This window comes from Cupressus sempervirens, chromosome 10 (genome assembly GCF_028749045.1).
Source record: "Cupressus sempervirens isolate cs-2001-9-10 chromosome 10, ASM2874904v1, whole genome shotgun sequence".
NCBI classification, from domain to species: Eukaryota; Viridiplantae; Streptophyta; class Pinopsida; order Cupressales; family Cupressaceae; genus Cupressus; species Cupressus sempervirens.
This window is the reverse complement of record NC_143127.1, coordinates 136,175,994-136,198,112: the sequence shown is the minus strand read 5'-3', so window position 1 is coordinate 136,198,112 and position 22,119 is coordinate 136,175,994. Positions and strand designations below refer to the sequence as shown.

At 31.7% G+C, this 22,119-nt stretch overlaps 1 pseudogene; it reads left to right on the top strand.

The window, feature by feature from the left end:
• The window catches only part of LOC149532979 (uncharacterized), a 72,092-nt pseudogene that overhangs the window by 34,238 nt on the left and 15,735 nt on the right, over nt 1-22,119 (top strand).

Genomic DNA, 22,119 nt, shown 5'->3' with positions numbered 1-22,119 from the left:
TTGTTGTTGAGCATTGTCCTTTGTGTGCCGAGCTTACTCTGCTTCTTTGTGTGCCGAGCTTACGCAACTTCTTCTTGTGCCAAGCTAACTCGGCACCTACTCCCTGTCACTCGGCACCTTCATGTGCCGAGCGAACTAGCACTCAGCAATAGTTAGTACCGAGAAAAGTTTTTTATAGTTGTGATTTATTTCTCACATGTTTCTAGATTCCTTTAAAATAAATACGCTAAATTGTAAACTGGTTGTAATACTGTTTCTTTTCAATTGAATTCAATCTTCATGTTGAGCTAAAAGTTGTGGCTAATCTCAAGCAATTCTTTAATTTTTACTATGATTAAAGGTTATGCACCGTTATAGCTATATAGATGCACGAATGTCTATAAATTCTTGGGCATTCATTTATTCTGAATCAACTGTGCATGCTCGTCCAAAGGGATGGATGACCGTTGAGAGGATTGTCGCTGTTGATGTTTACAAACTGGCCCGTTCGTCATTTTCAGAAAGCTTGACTTTCACAATCGACAAACATTAAACAATCTTGTTGCTGGTTTTGCGAAGGTGACCAACATTCTCGAAGCATGTGATCGAACATGGATTTTGAATTCATATTATGTTAAAAATGCTGGATATGTGAATCCATATGGTTGGAGATTAATAATTGCTGCACCAAATGAAAGCATGGAGGTAGCGATGAAGAAACTAGAACCGAAACCTTCAATATAGAAAAAAACAATATAATAGAGTACATTTTTATGAGTGAATTTTTTATTTTCTAAATAAAGATTATGTAACGGATCATATATATTTGAATTATATTTTTGACCTGTGTATTATTGAAACAAATTTCAATAGGTGTCTTGAAGGAGGATATCTTTCAAAGTATTTTATATATTTTTTTAAATATATATAAACAAGTAGTAGTAATTGTATATGGGTGATATAAAATAAATTAATGTGATTTTGTTACTTGAAGATTATGGTTATGATAGAGTTTTGATTGTGATTAGAGTTTACTAGTTTCATTGGGCTTAAATGGTTTATAGTTAGAGGTTGGATAAAGTTTTGCATCACAATTCATATTAATATTAAGTTGTACTTAGGATAGGATTTAGGTTTAGGACCAGGATTAGGCTTGAGGATTTACATTATTATTAGAGCTAGGATTTACATCATCGTTAGTATTATAGTTAGAATTTGGTTTTTGATAAAAGCTAAGGGATTAAGATATGGGTTAAGATTATGGTTAGGTTTATAATTTATATCATGAATACAATAATAGTTAGGCTTAGGGTGTTGATTACAATTAAAGTAAGGGTTAATGCAAACTATAATATCACTTTCATCGAATTGAAAAAAATTGTAGTCATTTATGGATGTGTTAGTAAAATGTTAAGAAGGTAAATAATCACACATATGTACATGTCTTTATATAAATTTATATGTACATGTGCATGCATGCATGTATTTATATATGTATGTGTGTATGTATATTTTTATTTTTTAAATCTATGTATCATCATTCTAATTTGATAGTGCATGTACTATAATTATTATATCCTATAGAATACGAGTTAGAGGTGTAAAAAATATTTGTTGGAATAAAAAATTATGTACATAACTTTAAACTTTAATCACCACAAATAACTTTAAATGTTGGAATCAATAATTATGCACATAACACAAGAACACAAAGATTTTTGTGGAAACCCAATGTAGGAGAAAACCATAGAAAATTAATTGCTTTTATATATCTTTATGAGCACCAACTCACTTAAAGCTCCAACTCCCACACTTTGTAGGCTTAGAACTACTATAAGAACCAATTCCTTCCTTCTATCTTTGTAAGCACCAACCCACTGCACATAAAATTCTTCCACCTTGGAAATGTTGCTAACTCAATTGATGATGGTCACTTTCTTAGCACAAATTATTTTTCTTTAATCTGGTATTTATATCTGCTACACTCATATTGCAAAAATATCATCTTTTATACCCTTATAAAAAGGAGCAATGATTTTATGTATTATTTTGGCTCACATACACAACCACACACACACACATGCCTGAACTACAAATCTGAATATCTTATAATCTTATTGATAAAAATATTTCTTTATTACTTCACATGTTTTTAGTTCTCTTCCATTCACCTGTCAATGCTTCCTTTTTAATTCATATATTCTGCATTTTTTCCTTTTCTACATATATTCATACTTACTCCTCACTTCTATTTAATTTCTAATTTATATGTATTTAATGTCAAGAGTCATATCTCTTTAGAAGAAGATGCATCTTCTCGTTATTCAACAACATTTATTAACACTTAAAATTTTCTTAAGGTAATCTTTATATTAATCTCATCCCTTGATTAATAGTCAACTATATTATATCTATTTGCTAGCTATCTTTGTTTGATGGTTCAAACCTTTTCTTGTTGTCTAACCTTATTATGAAAGTTAATTTTATTTTAATTTTTGAAAACATAGCTCTTTGATGATTCACACTAAATCTATGTTCTATTGATAACTCATTTTTCCTCTTAATTTTGAAGGAAAATGAGAATATCACATAAATCTATCTGATATCAGTATGCACATATAGTATACAAAGAATTATTGAGAATTTCTAATAAGAAAATACAAGTACATACTACTATACCATAAAAGAGGAAACAAACATAGTTAATTTTACACAATCAAACCCTTGAAGGAAAGTGATTGCAGTTTGTAGATCCAACAAATTTCAACAACATTGTGACCTATAGAATTAATATTCTAGAAGAATAAAACTAGAAGAATGAGACAAAATAGAACACAAGATATGCATGGGGAAATCTTTCTAGATAAAAACCCCACCCTTCAAAACATCCAACTAGTGTATTATTCAATATCAAGTTACAATACATTTTTTCAAACTCTATGTCTTCACATGGAAATTTACATCTTGCTCCATCCAAGAGAATATTTGGTAGCATAACCCTATGAAATAAACTCCTTCACTCTCTCTCACACTCTTTAAATTAGAAAATGCATTTGGACATATATAGAGCTCAAAAAAAGAGGTAGGTTCCCATGGTTTCCAAAACCATCTTCAATACATGAGAGGTAATTTGTGTTACAATATAGGAAACTTGCTAATTCCACAACACATTGCTCATAGAAACTTCCAAGGCAACAACATCTATCTCATCCATAATGGTCATCTTGGAAAATACAATGCAAAAGGGTAAGTGCACCAATATGGTGTACAAAAATGTGGACACCCCACCCCCGAAAAAAAGAGACAGCAAAATTTTCAATAACTCAATCAGGTTTTTAAAAGCCCGATTGGGTTATATGAAATTTCAAAAAGTGGCTAGGTTTGTTTACTGGGCCTAGCAAAAATACATTAAAAAAAAAAACCCAACTGGGTTTTGATCAGCTTTGTAGGATGAAAAATATATTCAAAACCCAATTAGGTTATGCAAAACTTGACCAAGTTATGCAAAACCCGATCGGGTTATGCAAAACCCAAATAGGTTTTGAGGAAATAAAAATAGGCTCCACTTTGGAAGCCATAACTTTCACATCCAATCTCCGATTGACTCTATTCAAAATGTGTTGGAGGGATATTGAAGAGATCTACAACATTATGTAACTAAAATAATAGTAGGAAATAAATACTTTCTTTTTCTTCAATTATAATCCATCATGTTTTGAAATAAGTAGTCATTATTTTCTAAACATGGGGTGAATAGGTAGGTAAGAGTATTATGATAGTTTTTTATCTTTCTATCATCTCTCTCACTCCGTTTATCCCCTTTTCACACACAAAACTACTCATTCATTTACTTACTAACTCCTAATCTCTCTCTTACTAAGTCTTACCTTATATCATTCTCACACCAAATCCTAACCTCTCTCTCTCTCTCTCTCTCTCTCTCTCTCTCTCTCTCTCTCTCTCTCCATGTACAATCCCCTCTCACTTTCTCCATCCTATCTAAAAAATCTGTTTCTCTCTCTCTTTATCTCTCACTCTCTCTTATCCTATCCCCTACTCTCTCTCTCTCTCTCTCTCTCTCTCTCTCTCTCTCTCCCTCCCTCTCTCTCTTTGTAACCCCTAATTGCTAACCCCCCTCTCTCTCTCCTTGACCTTAGATCCTTGAAATGGGAACCTCATGTAGAGAGAGAGAGAGAGAGAGAGAGAGAGAGAGAGAGAGAGAGAGAGAGAGAGAGAGAGAGAGCGGGGGGGATAGGTAGAGAAAGAGGGGTTATGATGGAGATGATGAGAAATATGGAGAGAGAGAGAGAGAGCGATAGGGGGGGAATAAGATGGAGAGAGAGATTAGGAGAGTAGGAGGGAAGGAGAGAGAGAGAGAGAGAGAGAGAGAGAGAGAGAGAGAGAGAGAGAGAGAATGGAGAGAGAGATGGGGGTGATAATATTGAGATAGAGAGGGAGAGAGAGTGTTTAGCGTTTAGTGAGAGAGAGCGGGCTTACAGATTACTTGGTGAGAGACAATGAGTAAGGGTAACAAGTTAGAGAGAGAGAGAGAGAGAGAGAGAGAGAGGTTATTATTTAGTAAAAGAATGTGAGAGGCTAGGAAAAGTAAGAGATATATCTTATGATTTATTTAGTTAGTGAGTGATTGTTTGTATGTGTTTCTAAGAGAGATAGAATTAGCACTATGTTAGCATTCATGTTTACCTATTGATTGTGCATTTGGAAAATAACGACTACCTATTTTAGATTATGCTTAATTAAAATTGATGGAAAATAAAATTTTGATGACATAGGATTTATTTATCTACATCATGTTGTAGATCTCTTCAATATCTTTCCAATGCATTTTGAATGGAGTCAATTGGACTCCGCATGTGAAATTTATGGCCCTCAGGAGTAAAGCCTACTTTTAGTTCTTCAAAACCTGAATTTTACTTCTTTAAAACTCGACTAGATTTTGAATAACCTGATCAAGTTTTGAATGAAATTTTTCATTTCATAACCTGATCGGGTTATGGCTTGGTGATAACATATGGAAATGACCCAAAGGCTCGGGAGACTATTTTCCCTCCAATTTTTTTCCTTTGGATATTTTTTAATTTTGTAAGATGAATTCCCATCTTTGCCTTCATTAGGTTTTCTAACAGTGAAGTGGGTATCTCTAAAACTACTTCCATAATATCAAACATCTTCTTAGCTTTCTAACCATATAAATTACTCTATTTTTGGATAATATTAATAATGTAAAATTTAATTACTTTTACCAATGCCTTTATCAAATTCAAAATAAATTATATATTATTCTTCTACACTTGATTCTATACACTTAAAATATATATATATTTTGTTTTTTTTTTTATGCAAGTTATGCTTAGCATACAAACAGGTACCAAAATTTTAGGATGTAGTCAGTTCAATATTTCATAATAAGAAAATACTCATCATAAAATTTAAAAAATATATACAACTTCTAGATATGAATCTTGAAAATCATGCCACCAAAGGGATATGCAAGATACTAAATATAACTTGATCTTTTGTGTTGTACATGAAAATAACTATGTTATGTTTTATAAAAAAAGTAGGGACTATTTTTTGTGTACAGGGTTTGACCCACCTAATCTTATCCATTTTGTAAAACCTCTAGTAGTTTAGAAATTAGATTTACAGTACTACAATTTATATTTTTTATACATCTTTTCATTTATAATGGATGACCCTCAAATGTCTCATCTAAGTAAATAGGTTTCCCTGATTTTAGAAAAAAGGTGTCCACTTATACCCCCTTTTTGTACACCATCTTTGTGCACTCACCCAAGTAAAACACAGAAATTACCATGAATGGGATTAGGCACCTTCCTTACCTCTCACCACTTGTCAAAAGAAAACTCCATCATAAATGCCTATGCTAGAATAGAAATCCAATGTACAATAAAAATTGTCAACCAAGACTCTTCAATCTATATAGGAAATTTCCAAAACAATTTCCACACCAATTAGAAATATTTCAGTACAAAATTTCGAGTGAGTAAAAAATTCCTAAAAATATTAAATATGAAATGTCATTACTTGTGATGTAGGACTCCACCTCAATGAGGGGTCCCACAAAGTGAATGGCAACATAGGAAATTAATAAAATAAGATTGATCAATAAATCAACATGATGTGACTCTAAGGTTGAGACACCTTAATCCCAATATTCTCCCACTTTTCATAGACCTATCAAGAGCCTACAACATCTACTTCAAAGAAGAAAAATTAATGAAACTATGTCATCATAGCCATTTATGAAACCACACAAATCTCAACACATGCTCTTATGCTCCATCTAGACAGTTGTCCAAACAACACAAGCTAGTGCAAGGAGGGTAATGAATAGCTACCTAGCCAAAGAAGAGAGAGAGAGAGAGAGAGAGAGAGAGAGAGAGAGAGAGAGAGAGAGCAAAAAAATTTGATTGATTCATCAAGTTATCAATATAAATCCCCAGGTATAAGGCCTTTTGGGTTATGACTAGATACAAAATACAACTTCAAGATCTACAATCCAGCTTCAAATTCACAATTTCAAAAACATCTAGCCCAACTCTCTTAGTCCTACCTAAGTTTTTTCTCTAAACTAGACCAAATATCTCTACTTATACTTTCCAAAATGAGTTCAAAAATATTCTAGAACATTACATAATAGAAAGGTCAACCTCAAAATGGTCAACACTCATCCCAAGACAAGATCTTATCACTAAATTCATGATCCAAATTAAATACACAAGTTGGATCAAACTAAGAACCAATCACAAATAAACTCGGTCAAAGAAGGATGAAAGCATCAACAAATGTTAGGTTCACTCAACCCATAAAGGAACTCAGTCAACATTGCACAACTTGGTTAACACTAAACTCGATTAGCACTGTTGGTTAACACTAACACTTCTAGAACTCAATTTACACTACATGTACTTGGTCAACATTGTGTTTACTCAATTCACACTATGTGTACTTGGTTAACATTATGTGTACTCAATTAACATTGTGTGTACTAAGTTAAAACTGCATGTACTCAGCTCACACTGCATGTACTCAACTAACACTACGTGTGCTTCGCTAATAGTACATGTGCTCAGTTAAGACTAGAAAAATGAACAAAAGATCAAGATTACAAGGCAATGTAAGATGCTCCTACATTAGACAACTAGGGTTGAAATAAATGATTCTCCTAAATCATGCAAGTGCCACAACCTGAGGTGAATCCAACTTAGATTGAGAAATCCATGTAGCATCTTCAACTGGTCTATTCTTCCACTTCACCAAATACTCATAGTAATATTTTCCTCTTGTGCTCTTACCAACTCTTTGATCCAATACCTATTCAACCTCTTCGATGTCCTTCTTAAGATAATCATCTAATGCAACAACTTCCTCATATGTCTCATAATACTTATACAATTCAAAAACATTGAATATAGGAGATATATCCATGTCATTGTATAACACAACTTCATAAGCATTACCACTATCAAACTTCTTCAAGATCTTACAAGGTCCAAACTTCTTCTTAAACTTAGTGTATGTTCCAATAAGAAATCTACCTTTCTTTAAATGAACCATCACCTCATCACCAACTTCAAAAACATGATGCCTTCTAGACTTGTTAACATTCTCCTTATAATTATAATTACTTTGTTCCAACTTCAACTTCACTTATTCACACAAAGAGTTCATAAAACCAACGAATATATTTTCCTTGTATTTATTTGAATTTGACCATTCCTTCAGCAAGAGTTGTTCTATATCCTAATTTTGTAATGTTTCTATTGACTGAGTTGATAAACCACACAATTTAGTTAAGATATAGATTGTAGAAAGTAACCCCTTACCACCTAAGATAGTTAATAGTACTCAAAAAATATAATAAAGCCAAAAACATTCTTCTTATGAATGATGTCTTATAAATCAAGGATCTCAAAGGCACTATAGAGAAACATAAACCCTCTTTTGATAAGCCAGGATCCTCTAAAGAAAGGAAATGTTAGCACGGTTTTTCATTAATATCAATGGAGATATTTAATAAAAATTTTACATAACTATATTTTGATTGTTTCTATAGTTTGTCAAATATTTTATCGAGTGAAAGAGTAAAGGACTAAAGGGACAGTAACAGGTTAGGGTAAGATTAATATGTGAATCAAGTAGTTATTAAAGGAATTCTTGTTGTTGAGTAGTGAGTCAAGGTTTTTAATTGGCGCTTCATCATTTTCTTGAACAAATGCATTGGTACTAAGACTAGAATATATGTTATATCACATAAATGGCACGGGGGAGGAGCGGTTAGCCATAGTTTGTGATTAGAGTAGTTCACTTGATGTGTTGTTTGAAACATTTTTTTTATCCTATCATCATGGTGGTAGGAGTAGAGAAATGTGCAAGAATAAATTTTACTATAAATAACTTACTTTTCGATGTTAATTTAATATTAATTGATAAAGTAATTTTTATGCCTAAGTTTGGTGTTCAATGTTTAATGTATGTAGTGATGCATTATAATATTTATTAGAGTGAAATTCAATAGTATTCCTTATTAAAGTGAATCTAGACCTTGTGATGGACCAAGATTCATGGAATGAGTATGTTCAAAGTACATCAAAGAATTGAGAGCTTCTTCATAGTTTCTTATTCTATGGTTCTCATAAGACATTTGGTCCATAGGCCATTTTGTTCTTTTTACAAATTTTGGTCTTGTTATTTTATGAAAATTTTAGATGAGGTATAGTAGATTAGGGTATAGGTTAGAGAGTTATATCACATTTTAATATCATTTTGACATATACATTAGAGTTTTCATTCTATTGATAGTGGGGTTTATTTTTATGACATGGTTATAATCTTTATAGTACTAACATAGGCATAAACATTAGTAGAACTTATATAGTTAATTGTATTAATATTTTGATATGGATTTTAGATAGGTTAGATCTAAGGGATGAGCTTCATAAGACTTTCTTTTTAAATTATATTTTTGCAATTTTTAGCAGGGTAGTGTTTCTACTTGCAGCTATTTGAGGTTAGAAGTTCTTTGATGTTTGTGATTAGTTATGTTGTTTGCGGAAGTATCTTTGTCAAGGATCAATTCCTTTTCCTTTCCTGAAACAAATAAGATTGATGAGTTGTAAAGCTCAATTTAGTATGAAGAATATCAACATGTATTTATTTATCTCTATTTATAGTTGCTGATGTCAATAACATGGATTATCATTGTATTCCTTATTGATTGGTAGGTTGATCATTCTAATGATGTTTGCATCAAGATCCTTGAAATTACTCTTAGTTTCCTAAGGCTACATACACATGAGAGATGGTTGTTACTACTACTCATTGGTTAGTATACTATTAATTTATATTGTTACAAAACCTTCAAACAAAAGAACATTCATTTGAAGATGTTTGCCAATTCTAAACTTGCCATTATTATTTTTTAAATAGTATAATACCCCATATCTGGTTCTTACTATTGCAAGATGACTCAAATATTATTTTTAATCTTCCTTTGAATACTATACATGTGCTTTATATAATTTTGGAGAGGGGAATATTAAACATGTTTGATTATTGACCTCTTATCTCTTTTGTTATTCTATGTGAATGCCAAATATTCTTATTTGGATATGAATTTGTAGCTCTATATGAGGTACCAGCATTGGATATGTTTCACTTTCACCCTTTCTATACCTTTAGAAAAAAAACATTTTAAAAAAGTCATATAGGAGTATAAATCAATTTGGATACTTTTTTTGGCTCAATATTTCAACCAGAGGATAATCTCTGGCAAGCATTGAAATTTTCTTATCTTTTAAATTTTCTCCTATATGCTCATAGTTTTTAGTATATAATTGTATTTTAATTAAATTGTTAAATTTATTCATGATATGGATCATTGGTTTTTTCACAAATTCAGAGGCCAAGTCTACAAATAGATATGTGATTAATTATTGTCAAATATTACTATATATATCATAAAGTAAAAGATAGACATTGACAAAAATATCTTGAGATCAGTTATTCTTTATTTATGAATTGGTCCATCCATCCTTAAGAATAAAAAATCAATCTCAAAATTAAATTAAAAAATTATCACCCAATTTAAATATTTTTAATCCTACTTCATAAAATTAAAATAACTTATTTATTATTTTAACAATTATTTATCTTACAAATTATTTAAAATTGCTTTTTTGTTTCTTTACAAATATATTTTACGTAAAATAATATACGGTATCAACTTTGAATTTTGCCTCAAATTCATTTTCAATGAGTAGTGATTAATAAGAAACTCTTTGAGATCAGAATGAATAGTTTACTTGATATTCATTATATCTAGATGATGCTCTTAAAGATGATTTATTGATCCTTTCAAGATGTTCTCCACTCCAATACCTCAACTCAAGTACATTTAACTATTAAATATTGTCCATAATAAAATAATTTTATTGTTTTTGATAAATCTTTTAAAAGGTTATAATGAAAAAAATTCCTAATGTAAAAATCTAGAAATAAACATCCTAAAACATTTTAAATTTGTCATACATTAAATAATCATGACATTTATACATTTTTAAAAAGACAAAACTATTAATTATTTTCCAATATTGATAGTAAATTAAAAATAAAATTTTAAACTGTGATTTTAAATTTTAAACTGTGATTTACTTTAACATTTTGAATTCAAATTGAAATTTAAAAAAAAAAAAAAAAACAAGATTTGGGTAAATAAAAGTTGTATGCACATATTCCATTTGTCGGGATAAAAAACATGCGCAGTGTACAGAGCTACAAACCTGTTATTTGTGAAATTTTGATCTTCACAGAAAAACCACAAGAGGTCATAGACTTGAAGCCTTTAAAAATGAATCATATCAACAAAGCATATGAATCAGCCTTGAGCCATTGGCTAGTAAAAGTTCCATAGGATCTTGTTGACGAGCGAATTAAGATTGTCTCTGCCTAAAATGTCATACTCGCCCTTTGGTAGGGAAAAAGTCACCTCTATTATGATAATGGGATCTCCCTCTTGGCTGAAATAATTATTTTAAGAGCCTCTCTTCAGAAAAATTCTAAACTCCAAGATTTAAATTCATGGCAAACAAATTGCATAGAAAGAATTGACAAGATCCATGGCTATTGAAATAAGAGAATTTCATACATCTTGATATATGGATAAATTATACAATCTTGAACACTTAAAAGCCCTCTATTTCCCAACACTTTTGGGATATTTTTAACAGAAGCTTTAACAATGAACAAAACAAACGAAGTGTTTTTCAGTTACGCTTTGGTTGAAGGCGTAGAAATGTAAAGACAAAGGATTGAAATCTGACAGAACAACCTAAAGACCTACAGCATGGAACCTGGATGCGATAGAAGACACTCACGCATGAGTAACACTGTTTCATCAACATTGGTAAATACATTGAGCTGAAGAATACAACATCAAGGTGATTAGAAGTGAGCTATAAGTTTCTATCTTTTAGCGTTCCTGCATACGCAAATCTTCTACAAAGTAAAAAACAGGTGGGCTAAGGACTGGGCGGAAGATACTGAAATTTTAAGTCAAATTAACAACAATAATAGTTGGCGGTAGAGAGTTAGAGTGGAGTTAATTTAACCACAACAATAATTGTTGCTCTAGACAGTTAGAGATGTGTGCATAGATCTAATGGCAAATAGAACAAAAGAAAAATTGTTAGAGGGGTCCACACCAGCTGCTCGAAGTAGTCAAAGCTTCGAGTATGCTTGTTAAGCCAGGCCAAGTGAAATTGCTAGGATAAAATATCATCAAATAATAATAAATCAACTTTTCAGAAGTGAGAATTGGGGAATAAGCAGTTGAAATGGCTTGTGTTATGATAAAAATATTTTATATATCATTTCTCAAGCAATTCTTTGAGAAGAAAAACTCATACATGTCGATTGTGTTTGTGATTGGTTATTATTACTTGGAATGGAGTGTTCCATCTAATGTGGCCATTTTGGAATTTATGATAACATTGGTTATTCAAATTTGTTTAGATGTACTTAAAAACAAGCTATGTATATCTGTATCTATCTGCCATTCAAAAGAGGATGAATATCATGATTGCTCCATTGCAACTATTTTTCATTCCCCAATTTAACTATCAATAGGCCTCGCAAGGTTTTAGACATGGTACCTCTACATAGTAGTTGGAAAATAAGGCACACAAGTATCAATGGTTTGGCCATCTAGGTAACAAAAGAGAACAATTTTCTTTGCACAAGTTTTGATTAATCTGAAATCTAATAATTAATTGTTTGTATGATAGAAAAATGAGGCCATAGAAAATAGTTAAGAATGGTATATATGTATATAGCAGAAAATAATTATTTTATTTTTATTAATGTTGAATTTTTGAAATTTTTGTTTAGAGATAGAAAGGGATAGATATAGAGAGGAAGGGAGAGAAAGTGAGACGGGGGAAAAGAAATACTAAGATAGAGATGGAGAGAGAAATAAAAGAAGATGGGCAAAGAAAGAGAGATATTGTGATGAAGAGAGAAAAGGTAGAGATGTGAAGATATAGAAAGAGAAAGAGGGAGAAATGTTGAGGGAACACAAAGGGAGAGGCGTACGTAGATGGAGATTGAGAGGCAAATTGATATGACAAGTAGAAGGAGATATCAGGGGATAGAGTAGATATAAATATATAAATAAGTGAGAATGAAAGAGAAAGAAATCTATAAATGAAGATAGAGGTATAAAGCAGTATACATAGAGAGGTAATAATGAGGAGATATATAGGAATAGAGAGGCATGGAGATATAAAAAAATAGAGATAGAGATAAGGGGAGAGATAGTGGAAGAAATATGGACTTGCAAAGAATTAAAGGAATAGGAAGGGGTTATGGAGAAATGAATAGAGAGAGAGAGAGGATGGAAGAAAATTAGATAGAGAGATAGAAACAGATCTAGGGAGATAGAGAGTGAGAGATAGAGAAGAAGATATATAAAGAGATATTGATGGTGAGAGAGAGTGATAGAGAGATGAAGAGATGAAGTGTTGATGAGAGGGAGAGACACAATGAGACAAATACCTAGTTGACCTTCCATTCCTTTGCAATGTACCCATTGCACACTAAGGTGCAATTTCTAGTTTATATTTTGTCATGGATGTGTCATGACTAGAGGTGTGGTCTTCATTTTATTTGTCCTTTAAACTGGTCATATGGAGAAATACTAAGATAGAGATGGAGAGAGAAATAGAGGAAGGCGTGCAGAGAAATATAGATATCACGAAAAAGAGAGAAGGACAAAGAATGGTAGAGATGGGAAGATATAGGAAGTGATAGAGGGATATATGTAGATAAAAGATGAAGAGAGAGGGGTATATGGATGGTTATTGAAAGGAAAACACATATGATGAGGAGAAGGAGGTATAGAGGGCGAGGGTAGATATACATATATAAATGAGATAAAATAAGAGAGGAAGAAATCTAAAGATAAAGATAGAGGTATAAAGAAATATATAGATAGAGGTAAAGATGGGGACATATATAAGGATAGAGAGGCATGGAGAGAGATAGAGATATGGGAGAGTTGGGTGAAAAAATATGGATATGTAAAGAATTAAAGGCATAGGAACAGGGTGATGGAGATATGAATATAGGGTGAGAGGATGGGAGAAAATTAGATAGAAGGATAGAAATACATCTAGGGAGATAGAAATAGTGAGATAGGGAAGAAGATATATAACGAGATATAGACGGTGAGATAGATTGATAGAGAGATGAAGAGATAAAGTGGGAATGAGAGGGAGAGAAAAAATAAGAGAAATTAATATTTAGCCCTTTATTCCTTTGCAATGCATCCATTGAACACTAAGGTGCAATTGCTAATATATATTTTTTCCTATCTCTATCATGACTAGAGGCATCGTCTTCATTTTATTTCTACTTTTAACTAGAAATACTAAGAGATCGAGAGAGAAATAAATGAAGATGGGAAAATAAAGAGAGATTACAAAAAGCATAAAGAAGGGTAGACGAGGGGAGAGATGAGAATATACAAGGAGACAAATGTTAGCATATATAGTCCACTGATATAACTAGGGGGATAATAAATCAATTACACGACTATTATTACAATTATAAGCCGTAAACAAACTTAACCATATGAGCAATATAAACTAAAACCACGACAAGATACTCAAACACAATAACACTACATATGTTAGCTAGGAAATCCTTTGATCATAGGGAAAACCTCAGTGCAGATGGTACCCACAAGATGATGTACTAATATAAATATTCCTTGTTAGAGTCTATGAATACATTTAGTACATATGAGTCCCTATTAGGACTTATGGTAACCTTGTTAGGAGTTGTGGAAGATAGCTTGACCTACTGCCCAAACAACTTCAAGAGCAAGACTAATGAACTCGCTGTCCAAATGATCTTTATATTATTCCTTGTAGAATAATAGAAATGAAATATACTTCCTTCCTCTTCTTATATCATGTCAACTGTGCCTCTGCTCCATCAAATCTTGTAACCAAATCACAAAACTTGCATCCAATAATCCCTTGGATTTCTTACTCGCATTTACCAAACACTTAGTCCCTTTTTGCACTTCGTACCTCAATAGATTACCTTCCCTTTTTACAAATAAGGAAAATATATTTCCTTTATACCATATCTTCAAAATAATTCCTTGAGTCCACCTTGAGGCTTTTCAAATTAATTATAACAAGATAATTAATTAAGTACAACTATAATAGCACTATCAGTTCACAATCTATACAAAAATTCACTCATACGATACTAGGGCTTGTGTACTCACTAACATCATCAATAGATTATCCTTTGTCAATGCATGACTATGCATATTCTCATTACATCTCAGATGTAAGATAGCAAACACACATCAGGAACTACTTTCCCAATACTCTATCTCTGAACTACTCTTTGTAAATCAGGTAGAACTTGTGTACATCTTTGACTTAGACTCTATGTACTTGACCATGTCATCAAGACACTGTGCCCAACATGTTGATGATTATGCATCATTAGATAATCAAACCATTGTTTATACCATTAAGATCTTTGTTTGCTACAAAACTAATATTTACAAAAACATGCTATGTTTACATCAATGACAAAAACAACCATGAATGAAACATGTAAATGCTCTTCAATGCTAAGGGTACTCCCCTAAAGTAGTATCATAAGAATTCATGCCAACAATATTCCCCTTTGGCATTCTTGGCAACATAGATGAAAAATAATCTAAGTTTCAAGAATATGAAATAGTGTTCTACTGTTTCCCTGGCCAACATTAGTTGTCCACACACTAAAAAGTCTCAACACAATAGGTCCATACTCCTTCTTCGACAATAATTTTTTACTTCACTCTAAACAGTTCACATTACATCAGGTGCATATTCTTGCTTCATTTCATGAATCTTTCTAAATCTCTCTAAAGATATATCTCTTCATCATTGATATAGTTCTCTCCCCCATACTTACCAATTGTTACATGTCAATTGCTAATATTCTCCTCCAAGTCTTCAACCAGCTCGAGTGTCCAAATAAACTATTCAAAACTAAATACCAAGTGTCCTTAATAACTCTGCTCATAAAAAATACTCCCCAACATGGGAAGCATCAACATTTAGTCCATCCTAACAATAGTTCTCTATACCATTGGATTGATCCGCTCTCTACATCATCTACTCAGAAATAGGTTGGGGCATAACGCCAAGCACACCTCTTACGTATTCAAATGGATCATTAGGCAAATGATTCATTAAGATATGTACAGTTTGAGTTTTAGTTCTCACATAAGTTCCAATCTAATCTCCTTTTCTACTACTTTCTCTCTCAACACATGATACTTAATAGATATATGCTTAGTCTTAGAATGCAATACATGATTCATATACATACTCACTATAGTTTAGTTATTATAGTACAAATGATAACATGTTCTTCAAACTTAATTCTGATATCCTTTAGCATCTGCTTCATCCACATAACTTGATTATAATTATTTGTTGCTATAACATACTTTTCCTCAGCTGTTTTCTAAGAAATACAATCTTGTTTTTTGCTTAGCCAAGAAACTCAAGGAAATAATGCTCCACCATTGGTGCTCTTTCTATCATCCATACTTCCTACACAATATGCATTAAAATATGGACATTGAGTGAAATCACTTGATCTATCATACCAAATCTCATAGTAAGTTGTTCCTTTCAAATATCTAAATATTCTCTTTGCTATTGAAAAATGATACTCCTTAGGATCGTCTTGAAATCTAGCTAGAATCCCAACATAATTTGCTATATCTAGTCTAGTGTAAGTTAGATACTACAAACCTTCAATCATGGATCTATACTTTTTTCTACTCTACTATAGGTGTCTCATATTTGTTGGACAACATGTGACGAATTATCATAGGTGTACCAATAGGTTTACAACTTTCTAAACCAAACCTTTTCAACAAGTCTGTTGGGTACTTAGCTTGTGAAATGAAAATACCATCACTATTCTGCACAATTTTCAATAGTAGGAAAAACTTCATTTCTCCTATCATGCTCATTTCAAATTCATTCTTCGTTTGTTCAGAAAAATTATCACTTGCTTTACCATTACCTCTAGAAATGATGTCATCAACAAATATTACTATTTTCATAAAACTATTCTCAACTTCATTCAAATACAAGTTACTATCTGTTGTACCTTTCACAAATCCAAGCTTTGCCAAATAAATGTTGAACCGTGCATACTGGTTTCTAGGTGCTTTCTTCAGATCATATAGAGCTTTCCTTAGTCTATATACCATTTCTTTGTCTTTTGATAAAGGAAAACCTTTAGGCTACTCAATATATACCTCTTCGTCAAGTTCTTCATTCTAGAAGGCTCATTTAACATACATCTAATAAACCTTCAACTTTTCATATGTTGCATAATCAAAGAACATCCTTACTACTTCCATCCTAGCTAAAGGTGCATATGTCTCCTCATAATCTATGCCTTCTTGCTATGAATATCGCTTGCATACAAGTCTAGCCTTGTTCCTCACAACTTTTTCATGCTCATTCATCTTGTTTTTGAATACCCATTTGGTTCCTATCAAATTCTTGGTTGTTAGTCTAAGAACTAATTCCCATGTATCATTCTTCACAATCTGACCCAAATCTTCCTTCATTTCTTGAATCCAATGATTATCTTTACGTGCTTCATCTATGCTCTTAGGTTCAACTTGAGAAATCAAACACATCTCTTCATTTACTCTATTTCTTGCCATCACACCTTTGTATTTGCTTCCAATTATCTACTCAACAAGGTGATTCTTTGTTAGATTCTTGTTAGGTATAAGAGTTGACATCTCAACTCTAAATCCATCTCTAGGTTTAGATATATGCTCTTGTCTTTTCTCAGCAACTTGCATATCATTCTACAAATCATTGTTAGTCTCAAAGAAAACTTCAACATTCTATCTAACACGTCCAGAATTATCTTTTTCTTCATCTAAATTATAATCTACTATGTTTTCATTAGTTCAAAACTTTTCATCAATCATTATACTAGTACATCCAACTATTGTCTTATTTCTATAGTTAAAACTTACCAATCTCATCATCTCTGTTTATAGAAAATTTTCTCCTAAATATTTTGAAATATAGAACTCATGCTGAGTGACCAAATCATAGTTCATAAGGTGTCTTGTTCATACCTTTTCTAATTTATACTCTATTCAGAGTGTATACTATTGTATTGACTACTTCTCTCCAAAATGTCTTTAAAACATCATTCTCAAAAAAATCACTCTTGTTTCCTTTGTGACTAACTTATTTCTTCTTTCAACAATCCTATTCTGTTTAGGTGTTCTAGGTGAAGAAAGTTGTCTTTTGATTCCTTTTTCTTCACAAAATATGTTAAACTCTCTAGAAGTGAATTTTCCTCCTCTATCAGATATAAAATATTTTTTCTTAACACCAGATTCATTCTCAGCTCTATTCTTAACCACCTTAAAAACTTCTCAAAAGCTTCAGATTTTTCTTTAAGAAATTCTACCCATAGCTTTTTTGTGAATTCATCAACAAAAATCATAAAGTACCTTTTACCATAAAATCCTTTTGTTCTAGAAGGATCATTAGATCTGTGTGAACAATCTCTAGCTTCTCTATGGTGCTGAACTTCTTTCTAGATAATGATACTTTCTTCTATTTAGCCAAACTATATTCTTTACACACAATTTTAGTAGGCTTTGTAATCTTACGCTGGTCTCTAACTGCAAATGTGCTACTTTATGTTACAAAATCTTCTATGCTACAAGCAATTGTTGTCTAGTTTAGCTACCAACCATGTCATTTGAGCAAGATTCAACTTAAACACATTACCTTTAGTTCTTGTGTCTATTCAATTAGCTTACCATCTTTGTCTTTAACAATGTAGGCCTTCTTAGTGAATTGCAACTGATAACCCTTATCCACCAAATGTCCAATACTCAATAAGTTATGCTTCAATCCATCAACAAAATAAACATCATCAGTGTTAGTTTTACCATCAAGAGTAATGGATCCAATTCTTGTTATATGAAAGGCTACATTGCTACCAACTCTAACAATACCTCCATTATGATTCTTGAACTTAACAAACTTATTCATGTCACCAGTCATGTGATGTGAACAACCACTAGACCAACTATCCAATCTAATTTCTTTTCCACTTGGGAAAAATAGAGCTCTCTCTTCTCTAATTTCTCTATCAAGATTATCTTCCTTGATAGCCACAAATCCCAATTCATCATCACTCTCACTTTGACCTTTCTCCTAAGATTTTTCATCTTCATTAGCATACAAACAATTTCTATCTCAACTAGGTTTAAAATTTCCCTTAGAATTTTTCTCTCTTTTAGAATATTTAGATGCATAATGACTAAATTCATCACATGTCCAACACTTAAAGATTTTCTTACCATCTATTTCTCTTTCCACAAGAAGGGTCCAACACTTAAATATTTTCTTACCATCTTTTTCTCTTTTCACAAGAAGGGCTATTCCATCCTTAATCTTTTTTGTCTTCATTAGATCTGGTACTACCAGCAAAATATCCATGTGTGCTTGCACTCCTTGTCAAATTAGGTTGAATGTTCATGGTAGTGAAAGCTACTTCGACTCTTGCTAGATCTCCAAACTATCTCAAATCTACTTCTACATATCTAATCTTCTAATTAACATTTCCTTTGTGAAATCTTTAGGGTAGGGTATTACTAGCTCAATCATCTAAGCTACTTTCTTGAATAGTCACATCAAAATTTTCAAGATCTTCCATATTACTTCATCATCTTCCTTAGTTAGACCAAATTCCTATAGAAGTTTCTGATATTCTACCAATATAGTTTCTTATAGATTCATCTTCCATCATCTTAGTATCTTGAAATGCACATATCCTATTATGTAATCTCATTCCTTTTTCATGTGTATCACCTTCAAAAGTACGTTCTAACACTTTCCAAATTTCGTGAGATATTTGAAATGACTTTACATGACTATATTCATTCTTTGGAAGAGCTGATGGTAGAGCTTCTCTAGCTCTCATGTTACACATGAACAAATCTATCTCTTCTTCATTGAATTTTCAATCTTCTTTCACAATTTTCTTCTCACTCTTTGTTAAGATCCAATAAGCCAAACCCATGCACAACATATGAGTCTTCATCTTCTCCTTTCAACTATCATAATTGGCCCCATTAAATCTAGGACTATCCTTTCTGAAAAGAGTCGCCATTGATCTCCCAAATTTGTTAAGCTTATCCTTCAAGGACTTGAAGCTATGATACCAATTGTTATAATATATAGTCCACTAATATAACTATGGGGGGCGGGGGGTGAATTAGTTATCCGACTATTATCATAATTATTAACCTTAAACAAAATTAACCATATGAGAAATATAAACTGAAACCACAACAAGATACTCATACATAATAACACTAGATATGTTAATTAGGGAAACCCTTGATTAGGAGGAAAAACTCGATGGGAATGGTACTCAGAAGATGATGTACTAATATAAATATTTTGTGCTAGAGGATGGACCCTGTTAGGAGTCTATGAATAAATTCAATACATATGAGTCCCTATTAGGAGATGTTGAATCCTAGTTAGAAGATTCCAACCTTGTTAGGAATTTTGGCAACCTTGTTAGAAGTTGTTGAAGATAGCTCAACCCATTGCCCAAATAGCTTTGTGGGAAAGAATAATGAACCCATTGTCCAAATGATCTTTGTATTATTCCTTATAGAATAATAGAAATGAAATATACTTCCTTTTTCTTCTTATATCCTCTTCTCCTTTAGATCTTGTAACTAGATCATAAAAATCATATCTAATAATCCCTTTTAATTGGTTACTCATATTTACCAAACACTTTGCTCCTTTTTGCACTTCATACTTCAATAGATCACCATCCCTTTTACAAACAAGGAATACATCTTTCCTTTAAACAGCAAATCTTCAAAAGAAATTTTATAAAGGTTAATAATTTTGATAAGTATTTTAATAGTTAGATAAATTAGTCACCCCCCACTTGCTCTTAGTTATATTGGTGGAGTTTACTTCCTAACAAACTATTCTATCTTGATCATCTCTTTTTCATCCAATCACCTACTTCTACCATGACATCAAAGTAGTTATTCTTCCTATATTATCTAATCTATCAAAATCTTATTTTTTAAATATTATTCTCAACTATCTTGGATTTCAGTGAAAAACATAACCTTACCTAATTTTGATGTCTTGGATTAACTTTTGGGATCAAAATAAAAATTTGGAGGCATCTTGTCAAAGTCATAATTTAAATATTTTATTCTTTAGCATAGTTGTCTCCACTTTTGAAGTTTATCTATTCATCTTTTGAGGCAAATTATTACATGTATTTAGATTATCACTTTCTTTGACCTAATTCTAATGCCACATTGTTTTGTTAAAATATAGTCAAATTGTTACCCATTCTCATTACTTGGTAGTCAAACTTAGTTTTATGCTTTCTAAACTATTTTATCAATCATCTTGAATAGTAAATTATCTCAATATGACTAAATGCATGTGTTTTATGCATCTCATCTATATCATTTCTATTGTTATCTTAAAGGGAAAGAATAATATTTCATCACTCTATTAGAGCTGCAAACTCATTATGATATTATTATCTAGGGGTGTATTGGATTTATTGCGTTACACATAGTTTTATTTTTTCTATCCTTCTGCTTGAGGTCGATGCTCAATCAACTTTGGACATATCAGTTCTTGTCACATTGCATAAGTTCTTGTATTGTCCTATAAACCTTCTCATAATGTTCATTTTTATTTCTTCACATAAAAATGTGCTTTTAGGATTATTAGCCTTGCTAATATTCATTCGATAAATTTCAATTATAGGTTTTTAGCCAAACAACATGGAGTGTAAGGGATCAAATTCTCAATCAGGAAGAATATGCCTACAATTTGACTTAGTCAAAAGATCAATAGCGAAGACACAATTTCAACTAGTTTGAGGGTATCATCCTAGAGGACCTTTAGAGATAAGGGATTTTAATCAACCAATTTTTGTCTATTAAACAATAGGACCCCTCTAGAGTATTTTAAATATATAGGCTAAACCACATTTCTATGCATTAAATGAATATTACATAAATAATTAATCATTAATCTTTGATCAAATTATCACATAATCATTTATCCAAATTTTTCATATGATTTGACCATCTTATTGTAAGGCTTATTTAATTTAAAGAATATTCTCCCTTGTAATTAAATAATGGTTCCTATTTGTTCTATGTGCATATGAAAAGTCATCTTCTTAATGAGAAAATAAAATAAAGAAGGAAGAAATTATCTACAAGTTGAATGCACACACTCTAAGGTGAGCATAATTTTACTTTTCAAAAAGGATTTTTCCACTTTATCACCACCACTTAGTTAGTCATTTTCTTCTTTAATCTCATCCACTCCTTTTTCCTCTTAAGAGACATTAGCACATGGATTATCCAATGAAAATATCTCCACCATTTCTTTTTGCATCTTAATCTTCACTATCAAAATATCTTTAGAATGAGTCTCTCTCTCCACT